Genomic DNA, 13,672 nt, shown 5'->3' with positions numbered 1-13,672 from the left:
CAAGGTTCACATCTGTGTCAGTGACTTCCTGTTTGAAACATTAAATCTGTTGAGTCTTTTGTTTAACGAGCCAAAGTAAACCTCAGCCAGCCAATCAGAGGGACGGGCGGGGCTTTAGGCTGGACGTGGTCGGTCCCTGTTATCGAGGGATGTTTTTTTGTTTGTGTTTCTGTGAATAAAGTTTGTTTCAGCAGCAAACAATGACTCACTGTTTATTTGCACTGGGACCAGGATCCTGTAAAACCCCAATCGGGACCAGGACACTGGGTCACATGACGACACAGAGGAAACAAAATGAGCTTTGTTTAAAAACTTCATTAACAAAAGAAGATTTAAGGTGTTTACAACAGTGTGAATGTGGAGCACCTTCATGTCAAACAAACAAAACCACCTTAAAACTCTGACACAAACAGTTGACACTCCTTAAGGCGGTATTGTGGAGTCTGTAAGGACGCATCGGTCATAAGCCCTGCCCCCTCCATACATGTATTTTTATATGACTTTTGGGTTTCACGTCATGATTGGCAGCTGATCGTGCTCAGCTGGGTGTGTGGGCGGGACCTTGATACCACAGCTCCGCCATGATTACTACTGACTGTCTCACTCTGAATCATGTGACCTGAGCGATGTGGCAGCACCTGTCGGCAATCTTTACAGTCTGGACCAAACCAACACTGATGTGTATGTGGTTGTCATGGTAAAAGTTCATTGGGGATCTCCACAGTCCAGAGGTCGCGACCCCCTCGGGTGCTCAGTGGATCCTGAGCCAGCGTGGGTTAGACAGGTGAGCCAGGAGCCAGGTCCACCCCTCAGGATGTTTTTTGCTACCTTTTTTTTTCACTATTATTTCCTGTTATTCCATACATTGGGCCATCACAGGTTGATAACCTCCACCCCCAACTCGGGGCCGTTTGGCCTCAGGGGCCAAAAAAACCCCTTTTTGTGAAAAGCTTCCGGCGAAATGATGTAATTGCAATTTAAATTTTGCATGGTGTATCCTGACACATAGGGGAAACTATCAGAATAATATTCTGGGGCTAACTGCCTTTCTATTTTCAAATATCACCCTCAGTTTATCCCAAAAGACAAAAAAATGTGTGTCTGCCTAACACATTGTCATCAAAGGTGATCATTTTCGAGCATTTTATTATACATATCACTGCCTTACATGAATATGAAAAACTTCCCACATTTGTAGGCTTCAATTTAAGTCCAAGATGACCTTTCTATATAGAAGATTACACGTTACACCTTCCCAAATGGGAATAAGCATTTTTTCTTGCATATAAACAATATCTTAAACAAGAGTTGAAACTTGAGTTATGTACTGCTATACTTCTAAAGTTAATTACATGAAAAGTGAATAATGTTACACCCCCAGGTGGACCAGGGTATCAGGATGCAACATAAAACACCAGATTAAGCAAAGGAGGGTTCAGTCACACAAAACCTGAGGGGTATTGCCAGGGGTGGACTGGGACAAAAATTCAGCCCTGGCATTTTCTGTCCAGACCAGCCCACTACATTATCAGCGACACCACGTAGAAGTCCACAAATCTCGCGGCGTCTTCTCTCACACATACTACAAAGCAGAGTCATATTCCTTGATAGCAGTTAACAAACAAAGCATGTAGCTATGAACTCAAGGACTTATCATATCAATGAAAGTGTGTGTGTCATAAAAAAAAAGTCCTGACACCATCATTTATGAACAAGATAGTCAAATGGCTTTGTCGTGTTTTCATTAGGACACTTTACTAGTGTTTCCCAATGCAAAACAGCCAGATCTTTGTGACCTGAAAATGCTCAAGACGACACTATACACAGCCATTTGAAAACTACAGTAAAAGTAACACATTTACACACAAATTAAAGTTACACACAAATATACCTTTTAAATAGTTATCACCTCAGTAAACAATAAATGAATTAAAAGATTACAATAAATTCAATGGTAAATATTGCAAATTAAACTTATTATTTCCTACAGATTTACTTGTGTTTTGTATCTCTGTTGCAGCTCATCAGGCCCAGTGAATGTTTAAAGGGCTGTGACTGTTGGGTAGCATCTGTTAGCTAGGTTGTTCAAATATGCCGAATTGTTGATATTAACAATAATAACCCATAATATCACAATTCGGCATATTTGAACAAAATCAACCACAGCTACCAACAGTCACAGCCCTTTAACTCTGGGCTGATGTGCTGCCACATGTTAGATTGTCAAAGTTAGAACAATAACGGCTTCAGTCCCTGAGGAGCTGCGTTAGCATTAGCGGCAGCTGCGTTAGCATTAGCGGCAGCTGCGTTAGCATTAGCGACAGCTGCGTTAGCATTAGCGGCAGCTGCGTTCATCAGTATGCAGTTAGTGAGGTCACATCACATTAAATGTAAAAACGTTTTTTACTTTGTTTTGGACATGTCTCAAACATTTAGCCGAGCCAGCCCCAGGCTGACGGTACTGACCCTGTCTGCCTCCACTCGCTCATCATCGTCAGGTCCTCCTCCCTCGTCTCCCGGCGCAGCAGCACCTGTGGCTGCTGGCGGGTCGGTGTCACTGGTCCCGGCACCAAAAAGCCTCCACCTCCAGAGACTTCAACTGTTTTAATCGCTGTTTCTCAGCACCACCCGGGCGTTTCTTCCTCTTATCCATTTTCAAGTAGCGGACACGACAGTTTGGAAGACGCTCACGACTACCACACACTAACGTTACATCGAGGTCCTGCCCCACCCTGGTTCGTGTCGTGATTGACAGCACTGTCAGGGCTCTCTGAGCCTGTCAGCCCATGATTGATTGACAATGACAAACAATAGACCAATTGTGTCGATGCTGGTAACACACTGCTAGCCCTCTGTAGCCAATTGGCCGCCCAATGGGAGGGAATTTAGAGAAAAACAAAGCGGACCGGACCAGAACGGCCCACCGGGCAGTGCCCGGTATGCCAGATGGCCAGTCCACCCCTGGGTATTGCACAAAAGTAGAATAAAGAAATCCAGGATAATTGAGCAAGCGCGGCACGTTGGTTGCACGTTTGCCGAGCCAGGATGAAAAAGCACGGCTATGTCAAGCCAGGTGTAGATAGTTGGGATAAGTGCACGTTCACGGCATACTTAAATTGACATTGCGATTTCTCACAGAATCACCGATGGGAACATGGATAAGAGTCGTGCTTCATATTTCATGGCCGCTGAACATCAGCTCCTGATGGAGTTCTATGAAGAGGTGAAAGATATCATAAGAAAGGCAATACCAATGCCATAATTAAAGAAAGAGAGAAAGCCTGGCAGATAATAGCGGACCGGCTTAATGCGTAAGTAGTCCAAAACTGTACAATTAATAAACAGTGCTCCACTGGAACTGTCATAATTAGGCTACAATTAAACGACTAAAGGAGTTACTTTTCAAGTCCACTAATCAAATGTTGTACACTTTGCTTTAAATGTGGCAAGTAGAGGTGCATGTTACTCAGGAAATGTAGAGTATGATGTAGAGGTGGTGCAGGCACTGAAACCGAGATTTCAGAAGGCCGAAGGTCATCTTGATTCGAGCCCTTGTCTTGCTATGGTGGGGTTTGGGGGTCCGCAATGGGAGTCAAGAGGAATGACTCGCAGGCGTAGCCTTTGTCTTCCAGCAGCACACCAGAGAATTCACCTGATAATACAAGATATCATTTAGAAAACTAGAGTTAAACACTCATGATGTCCAAGGTGCTTACAGTACAAATAAAATGTGTGGCTTACCTTGTGAAAGTCTCTCGTAAATTGGACTAGCCCGAAAGACTCTGGAGTCATGCACTGAGCCAGGCCACTTTGCCTCTAAATTGCTGACAAGGCAGTCAGCATCACAGATCATCTGAAATGCTAAGTTGTAACCTATTAAGGTTATTTAATGCACAGAATTAATTTATGTAGGTCATAGTAACCACAAATCACTCTTACCTGAACATTGATGCTGTGGAAGGATTTCCTGTTAATGTACTCTCCCTCATGTTCTCCTGAGGGGCGTTTGATCCTGATGTGTGTGCAATCCACTGCACCAATGATGTTAAAATTAATTAAAAATTAATTAGAAACTAATGGTTGCACATTGAAATTGAGGTTACCTGCAATCTTGTAAAACTCCTCCTTGATGTAGAGGGGTCTTCTGTGGCCAGGGAAGGTGATGAATATGTTGATGAATGACTTCAGCGCCAGACAAACACGTCTTGTTGTGCGGCAAATGGTTCCTTCTCTGCATCCCCAACAGAATAAGAAAGCTCCCACTTGCAAAAAATCTCAATGTAACACAGACCCATCTGTGGTACAGTGAGAGCATGGCTTCGTGCCGTCTGGTGCTGTATTTTTGGACCCAGCAGCCTACATAAATATCTTAGTCCATCACCTGAGAATCTGTATCTCTCAATGAGATAGTCATCTCCAAAGGCCAATGGGTCTGACCTGTCCCGGAAGACTCTTTCATGCCTAAATGCTCGTCTGAGGATTAGGGCTTCCTCATCCAGTACATCCTCCAAAAAAGGGCAAGCCATTATGAAGAGGGAACAGGTGAATGGGAGTTGGACCTATATATACTATATTGCCCCTGTGACAGATTTCATTGACAACACCTTTGCAACTTCATCAGCTGTGTTTTGTAATCTCAATTACTGCAATAAAACACATATTTATGAAACCTCTGACAGCAATTTGACAAGCAGTCTTCATTAGCATAGCAATATAACACTTAGCCTGAGTATAATACTACCACTTGAATCAATATAAAAAGACTGTTGCAATTACAAACAGCCAACAGATTTAAATGAAATGAGAAATGACAATATTTATGTAATATTTTAATGCAGGATAATTAAAAGGATGCAACATATGCAACGTATGATGTGGACTAGTAATGGAGAATACTAGTTCACATCCTGGGCATTGCCGAGGTGCCCTTGAGCAAGGCACCGACCCCTAACACTGCTCATTGGGCGCCGTTGCAGGTGGCAGCCCTTTCACTCATTCTCCTCTATACACTGTGTGTGTGTGTGTGTGTGTGTGTGTGTGTGTGTGTGTGTGTGTGTGTGCATGCGTGTGTAATGTGAGTGATAAAAAGAATTTCCCCTCGTGGGATTAAAATAGTATAATAAATTAAAAATAAATTTTAAAAAATAAATTAAAATTACTTAGAAAGACCATGGACATGCTGTAAAAAACACATTATTTCCTCACAGGATTGACGGTGGAAATACAGGTGAATCACTAGGATTAATTTTAGCCTGGCTGTTAGCCTGGTCTGGAGCAGGCTAGCTGCAGAGAATAAATCACCATAGTAACTTGGTTAAGTTTGACCTGCATTCATGCAACCGACTTGAGGCTAAATTCAGCCAGGATAACCAACATATCCCGGCTTAATCCCTTATCTTGGTTTTGTGCAATATCCTTCTGGTACCCAAATAAGAGATTTATTGAAGAACAAAGTCCAGGCAACACAATGAATAACAATGACTCAAGTGTGCAGTCTGTTATCAAGAAGCCAACCATCAATAGAGACAATATTACTAACTATAGATACACATTATACAGCCAAATGGAGACACTAAAATACAGCTCAAACATAAAATAAAACACATTTCTTTGGGTCTTAGACCTTTTTGCTGCTTATCTATGCTGTAGCTTCTTACCATCTTGTATTAGTGTAGAATATGTCCCAGAAGACTTATTCATGAAGATTTATTTATGAAGTCTCTTTTAATGCTTTCTCAGTGTGGCAGCAGTTGTCTGGGATATGTGGTCTGGCTACACTGATACCATTTCTCTGATCCAGGATGTGTCCTCAGTGTGTTCATGAAATTAACCTAGTAGGTGTGAGGATTCTAGTATAGTTTGGCTGCTCTGCACAGAAGAAATGTGTGATGTCTATGTGCTGAGATCCATTAGCTGACAATAAAAGTACAATGATAGAACTGGATTTTGATCATCAGTTTCTTTCTCTTCTTCCTCATCATCATCATCATCCATATTTGTATGGAGTTCATCTGCTAAGTCATCTTCATCTTTTTCCTCTTCTGCCAAAACATCGACAAGGGCTTTGGGGATGATGTCACCCTCAAACCATAGTGGTTCTAGCTTGCCAGTCTCTGTGTTTATATGAAATCCATGGTCGAGAGGGGATGGGATCTCCGGGTAGTGCTCATGAGCCCTCTTCCAGATGCATACCTGGAAGTTGACTCTTCTCATGTGCTGTAAGAGGACCCTCTTGCAGGGTGGGAAGGTGGAGAGGTCAACGGAGATACCCTGTCGAAGCTCAAGGCTTGAGCCACACATTTGATTTTGGTTGATGTTGATAAGTCTATCTCCCATGTCAAAGATGATGTTGACAGTTGATGATTTGGCATAATACAGGAGGATGAAAAAAATGTCAGAGTCTTTTGCTCTGACTCTGACTGTAGTGATGTGAGGCATTTTGGTTTGGATATACTGCATGTAAATGATCACCCTCACATCAGTTTCTTCATGTTTTGAACAGATCCCAGGTAGAAGCTCTTTAGACATCACTCCAGCATTGCATTCTATCTTGAAGGCTTGACCAGCCTCTACGAAAATAACAGGCCTTCGGAGGATGTCTTCCATCATATCTTGAGAGCTCCGGTGATCCAGAAGTAAATGAATGAGTGCCTTCTTCTTTTCATCATTTGTGAGAAAACCATTCTAATCAGTGGGTCGATGTATATTCAGCCCATTCACCATAAAACGTTCACCACAACCTCTGCAGTCCCTCTCAGCTGATTTTGGTGAATGAAGACGGTCAAGGTAAGTGCCTGTGCTGAATACTGTTTCAGCTGCAGCCGGTAGACTTTTGAAGATGCACTCTGATATAGTCTTCATTGTTCGTGGCACATCGTGCATGTAGAATGAGGAGTTTCCATCTTGAATGAGAGCACATTGGCTTGGAGAAGAAAGTTGCGTATTCTCAGCATCTTTGATCATGTAGTTCATTCCGTTTGCTTTGTTGGTTTTTGTGAAAAAGCCACCGATTGTTGAAATGGAGTATGGTGTCAGAGTCAAGGGATAGGTCATTAGGTCAGAGATGCTTATTTGTGACTTGAGTTGTTGTGATTTGATGAAGATCTGAAAGATGAACCCACTTGTGGCCTTGTACTGGATCACTTTCTGGTTTGATGCCACAAGCTTCCTTTTAGGTGTGGTAGATGACATTGTCTTGAATCTGTTCCTCTTGATAGGTTCAATAAAACTCTGAAATGCTTCTACTGTTTGCTGGACTTGCTTCTCAGACCAAGTGATTTCACGTGGTCTTAGATCTCTTTGCTGCTTCTCTGTATGTTCACCTCGGTCGCTTGTCATCTTCCACGTCTCTTCTACATACTCTCCTTTGGCATGGGCAGTCAGGATATGATGTTGGCTGGCTTCATAGTTACTGGTGATTCCACAGATCCCTGCAGAATATGTTACAGACCCTGAGTTTGACTTGAGCCATTTCATAGCTGTCTCTTCTATCGTTTTGTTGGTGTGGCAGCGGTTGCCTGGGATATGTGATCTGGATACACTGATTGCTCCAGTGCGCAAAAGTTTCTCAGATCCTGGATGCATTTCCTCAATGTGTTCAAGAAAGTATCCCAAGTATGTGAGGAATCTTGCATAGTTCTGCTGGTCTGAGCAGAAGAAGAGGTCTGGCATGTTGTTTAAGGTGGCTTTGTATCCTTCATAGTCATTCATTTTGATTGCCTTATTCATTGCGGGACGAGCCAAGTGCAGTCCATGTATTCCATCCAAAACTGTCCAGTTTCTCCCAGCACCCCATTTCTCACTGCTTCTCTGAATGCATGATATTCTGCCGTGTTCTGTCATCTGATGAGAGAACTTCAGTGAGAGAAGATTTGTTCAGAGTGAGCTTTTCCAGGAATGCAGTCCCTTCTGGAGAGAGTGGTTCATGAGTTTCCAGATACTTGTCATAGAGGAGTCTCTCTAGAGCTTCCAGCATGGATTTGTGTGTGTTCATCACTCTGTCCCAATTCTTTCCATCAGTGACCCCAGTCACCGAGCCAGTGGTGATCAGTTTTGCTTCCAAAGCCACTTCTACCCACCCACTCCCTTGACAGTATCTTCTGCCTATGCCTTTCAAATATGCTCCACAGCAATGGAATGTACCAATGAGGATTATATGTTTTTGGTATTTTTCAGGTTCATTCCATACTAGAGGGTATGCTTTCATGCAAACACCTAGATCGAATGTACTGATGGTGTACTCTTGTCCAGCTTCAGAGGACGCAGCTTGGCTGCATCTAAGGCATTCTTGAATGGTTGCCAAGTCAGTTTATGGGAGCCAGGGCCGGCTCTAGGCATAGGCGATATAGGCAGTCGCCTAGAGCGCCATCTGCAGGAGGGGCGCCACCAGTCACCCTCGACGGAGAAAAAAAAAACAATAACAATTTTCGATGCCCATTGGTGCCCTCCCCTCCCCCTCCCTAAAGAAACAGATAAACAATTACATGTTTCTCACTTGTGGTGCTGAGTCACGTGACGTGTAGTCATTGGCTGCGCACCTCAGAGGGTCAGATAGGTGTCACGTCAAGTGACAGACAGGTTATGTTTTTTTATTTTGCGAGATGAAACAGCCGTCAAAGCCCTCGGGTGCGCGATACCAAAAGAGAATTGTATTAGCTTGCTAGCTAGGTTGAAATAAAGCAACGCTGGCTTAGTACGCTAGACAATGACACTGATAGCTACTAAGAAGGATAAATGAATCATGAATCAAAGTAGAGGCCAACCCGTCCGGATGCGCCACCAGTGTAGGTTGTACTCTGTGTTGTTTATTGTGAAATAGTAGTGCTGAACAAATGTTGAGAATGTTATGTTGAACAAACCACTTATGCAAATAACTGCTGCAAGCTGCAACAGTTGTTTGTCCTATTCTGTCTGCTGTGGTTTTTTTTTTTGTTTGTACAGTAATAAGTGAATCTATATCTGTCTAGCTGCGCTCAAAAAATATTTCCAGACGCCCCTAACAGCTGCCGGAGAGGGGCCTTCTGATGCAACATCCACACCACTCTCTGAAGCATGTAAGTTTAGCCAATTGTTTGTTGTCTCTTATGCACTGCTATGTTGTTGTTGTTATTATTATCATTATTGTTGTTGTTGTTGTTGTGACTGAATGGTACGAGTTTGTTAGCAATTACAGTAAATTTAGGTTTTAGGCAAATAAAATGAAGTTTATTTGTACAGTACCTACTTTATATCAAACCTTAATTAATTTATTAAATGAAGTAGAATGACACAAAAAACTTAACAGTATGGATGTACTCTATGTTTGAATAGAGCTACAAGTCAGGCGTCATGCAGCAGCAGCGCTACCACATCAACACACCACCCACCTCTGAAAGTCAGCTTGAAGCAGGTGAGTTATGTAATTCATGTTACAGCTGCAGTCACATTACTGAACAATACTATGGTTCATAATTTATGCTTCAGATGTGTTTATTGCCTGATGTGCTGTTATTTGTAAATTAGTTGAAACACATGCTGGAAAGAGTGACTTGAAAGTTCATTGTTGTTGTTCAAATAAAACTGTTGTGAGTGTTCAGATGGTTCAGATGTTGTCATTCAATTGTATGATGGTGTTCTTTTTTTTTTAATGGGGGGGAGTAATCTTGCCTAGGGCAAATTGGAAAATAGCGGTAAATAATAGAATTTAAAACATCTGCAGCTGTTTCTCTGCCTTCTGCTTGAATCAGAATCAGGGACCTAGTTTGTCCAAATGTGCCTGAAATGGGAGTGCAATAAATGACCAATGTACCCTACCACGCCATTTCTTGTTTCACTGACAGTCCAGGGCCATTGTTCTGAGATCTTATAAGTTGTTGCACTGCCTGCTGAGGCCTCACTGTTGGAACTGACTGTGCTCCCTGTCCGACAGCAACTTCTCCTGTATTTTCTTGTCTGACTGGCCTGACATTCGCTGGTACACTGTCACTTAACATCAACACCAGATTTTGTGCTGTGTTGATGATGTCTCTTAAATGGACCTGAGTGAGAAAAAAGACAAAATTGAATAGCAAATGTTACAGACATGAATATTTTTCACGATTGTACAGAATGCCTGCAAACTAACGTTTTCTTAAAGTCTGAGCTTTGGTCAGCATCCACACCAAACAGCAAGCCAGTCTGCAAACCACACTTGTGCGCCTGATCTCAAGCAACTGACTGCAGGCAAATAATTATGATTATAGGGCTCTATTGAATGTTATCAATCGCTGCATTTTACGGTCTGTTATTTCTGTATAACAGACCGTTGCTAGGGACGCCGCTCTGATCAGAGGAGCACAGATGGAAAGAGGCTAAAAAGGAACTATGCGGGATATTTTCCTTATGGTTCATTTTTTACCTTAAGTAAACAGCTTCAGAGTAATAGTGCTGGTTAAATAAATGACTTGTAACTTGTTACATGGAGAATGGAGCCTCCAACCCGGTGTCCCAGCTCTCGTCTCTGCAGCACTGCAACAGAAACGCGCCCCGTAACCCGTAATCTCTTGTTTATGACAAGACTACACAAATACACGTCAAAATGTGTATATGATAATCCACTGATCCACTGATTGATTTCCTGCCGGCTTCGTTGTAAACAAATGCACATGACCGAGAGGAGGGTTAGCAAAGAGGAAAAGAAACTGGACTTGGACTGAGTGCTAATTAACTAGCACAAGCCAACTTCTAACACTAGTAATACTAGCACTAACTTAGCGTCACCGGCATGTCGTTAGCTTGAAAGCCAAAGCAGCAAGTCTGTAAGTCCATGAACTGTATATTATTTTAAATTGTAGAATTTTATTAAATAAATATTGGATATACATGTTATTGACTTTACCTGTGATGCTTCACCTGAGCTGGCAGCTCCACCCGGTCCACTGCTGTCAGCCATCTTTGGCTTTGACGCATGTGCGTTTGGAGAAATCGGGGTTCGATTATTTTCCCCTGTGACGTCATTTCAACACTTTCTACTCGTACCCATAAACTTGAATTCGTGTTCACAGTGAAGACTTTAGAGTTGTATTCACAAGACTTTGCACTCACAGCTTTTAGATTCATACTCACATAAAAACAATCCTAACCCAAACAATTTCTCAGACTCGCATATATGACAGCAGAATTTTGTGCACAACAATTTTATTGACATACAAATGTTTAACATTACGAATGGTTAGAATCATGCACACATCTTTTTGCTAGCCATCTTACTCCATAGTGTAGTACAGTGGTCCTGAATCGGTATCAACGATCAGTGGTTATGTGAGATGTGTTCTTAGCCAGGACTTCCCATATGGAAAAGAAATAGAAAAAACTCCCATTGCCTCCAATAGTAAATGTTTATGTTTTATATGTCTTATAAGACTTATGTCTCATACTATGATTTACTCATGAAAGTGGCCACTTTTGCATTTTTCTCATACAACATGATTATAAGAATTACATATGAATCAAGTAAACATTACATTTATTGTTTATAAGGAATGTGCATGGCAAATCATGTATTCCATATATGTTCAATATAATGTTTGTACTTTTTAATTACATGTGTGGCGTGGTTGAAATGGGAGCTACAGAGTTGCAACAACGCCACTTGGGGTAATTTCACCCCCAGGAAATTCTAAGCTAACTTTTAATGAATAAGGTCACACAGGTTCAATGATACCACAGGGCAAGAGACGGTTTTCAAATTAAAGAGCACACTTTAACACACAAGTAAATCAGCAAAAATAATCAGAAGTACACACACGCACCTAATAATATTATCACATAAAAATTAGCACCCTACAGGAGCAGAGGGTTAGGGTTAGAAGTAGAAAGGTCTGTAAATTAAAACACCTGTGACACTGCACTCACACTGGACACTCGTGAAGGGGACCACCACCATGGATTAAACTGCTGCCTCGGGCCCACAGCACCTAACCAAAACACAAAAGAACAAGTTAAAACATGCAATAGGGTGCTACACAGCTGGTGTGGCAAAACACAATGAAAACAAAATACAGAAATACAAAACACTAAATAACAAAATATGAACTAATTATTCCTTAAAACTGAAAGCAGTGTAATGCCCTTTAACCGGCTCAGAAGTGGGCAGCCTTATGAGTAATAACCACGCGCTGTGTAGCCAGGCAGCTCAAGCCAAAAAGCTGCTCAATTAACAATAAGCTCCAGACAGGACACGTTCATGGGGGAGCCACAACGGCTAAGTATAATCACACTGAACGTCGTCACGGTGAGCCAAAGACATCCAACATTTAAGTAGAGCCAAAATAGCAGCGTGGATCCCGGGAAAGGTGGCTAAATACTGGCCGACCATTTACCACGGCCTCTACAAGAAAGGCACACAAAATATAATTTAGTGCACAAATAAATATTAAAACCAACATTTTTGGAAAATGAACTCATACATACCACTCCGCAAAGCTACGGTGAAGGCCAAGAGAGGCGACGGAACAACGGCCTGCGCCGCGATTTAATCACCCAGCTACATCAGACACACAAAGAAATAATCAGCTGGGAACTGAGTGACAGAGCCGCGGGACGGCAGACAATTGTGGACTTACTGAAAGGGACAGGCAAGCGCATCCAGGAAGGGCTTCTGGCGGAGCGATGCGTCCCCCCACAGCCGATTGCGCTACAAATAGCGGAGATCGCGTCACCAAAGTGCCCGTGTTACGCACACATGAACAATGGAAGACTAGCAGAGAGCATTACCTGAATGAAGAGGATTGTACACCCGCAACGGCCACGCCGAACCACCGCGATAGACAAGCCACAGCCACCAGAGAGAAGCGGAGGAAAAGGATGAGACAGGTGTGTCTGCACCTCTATATGTAAGGGCGCATTGTGCCGCCCCTCGATCAGGATGCCCAATAAGTTGGCACAGTGCCATATAGTGGCAGGGAGGGAGACGACCTGTCACACGTCTCAGTTATAAAGACATATGCTTTTTTATATACATACATTTTTGTGTGTAAAGTGTATTTAATTTAAAGGGAAACTATAATTTCTTCATGTTTTTTATAAGACTGTTATATGTCAGCCAATTAAAATGACCATATCAGTATAAAAAGCATATACTTTTTATATATGAATATATACAATTATATATAGCTTTTTGTATGTTAATGTTATGTAAACTATGCTTTTTTTGTTTTTTTTAAATAAGATTCTTATATGTCAGCCAATGCAAATTACCATTACAGTTTTAAAAATATATGCTTTTTATGTATTAATTTATAACGTTTAACACAAGTTTCTATAGTCAAAAACATATGAATCACATATTAAAATGACATGACTTCATTTGTTCCTATACTGATACTGTCTTGGATCAAACAAGTTTAAAACTGTCAAGACATGGTTTGCCTGGTCATCGCCCAGAACAACTAATTTCACCATACAGTGATATAAATGCAGTCTGTATAGATCTGTTATGTTGAAAACATGGCTGCAAACTTTCAAGTCAGTAGTCTTTATTAACAGTGGAACATTGCTGGGATTACAGTGCCGACAGCAGTAAACAAACAGCAGTAAACTCTAATCTTAGAGAAGATCGTGTTTTCAAAGATATCCTTTGAATGAACTAGTGGCAAGATAGGAATATGTTTCACAATTTCTTTTGATATTTTCACACACGTGTCATGCCTGGATA

General features: G+C 41.8%; 1 long non-coding RNA gene across 1 annotated transcript; it reads right to left on the bottom strand.

Annotated features, from left to right (window-relative positions):
- Window positions 1-12,468: 12,468 nt before the first annotated feature.
- LOC141008021 (uncharacterized) lies at window positions 12,469-12,781 on the bottom strand. The gene is made up of 3 exons (XR_012180046.1): window positions 12,733-12,781; window positions 12,582-12,652; window positions 12,469-12,502 (listed from the first exon to the last, which is right to left on the bottom strand). It is a non-coding gene; the product is annotated as an uncharacterized lncRNA (long non-coding RNA).
- Between the last annotated feature and the right edge of the window lie 891 nt (window positions 12,782-13,672).

The sequence above is a fragment of the Pagrus major genome, chromosome 14 (assembly GCF_040436345.1).
Source record: "Pagrus major chromosome 14, Pma_NU_1.0".
NCBI lineage: Eukaryota > Metazoa > Chordata > Actinopteri > Spariformes > Sparidae > Pagrus > Pagrus major.
This window is presented reverse-complemented; position numbering and strand designations above follow the sequence as displayed.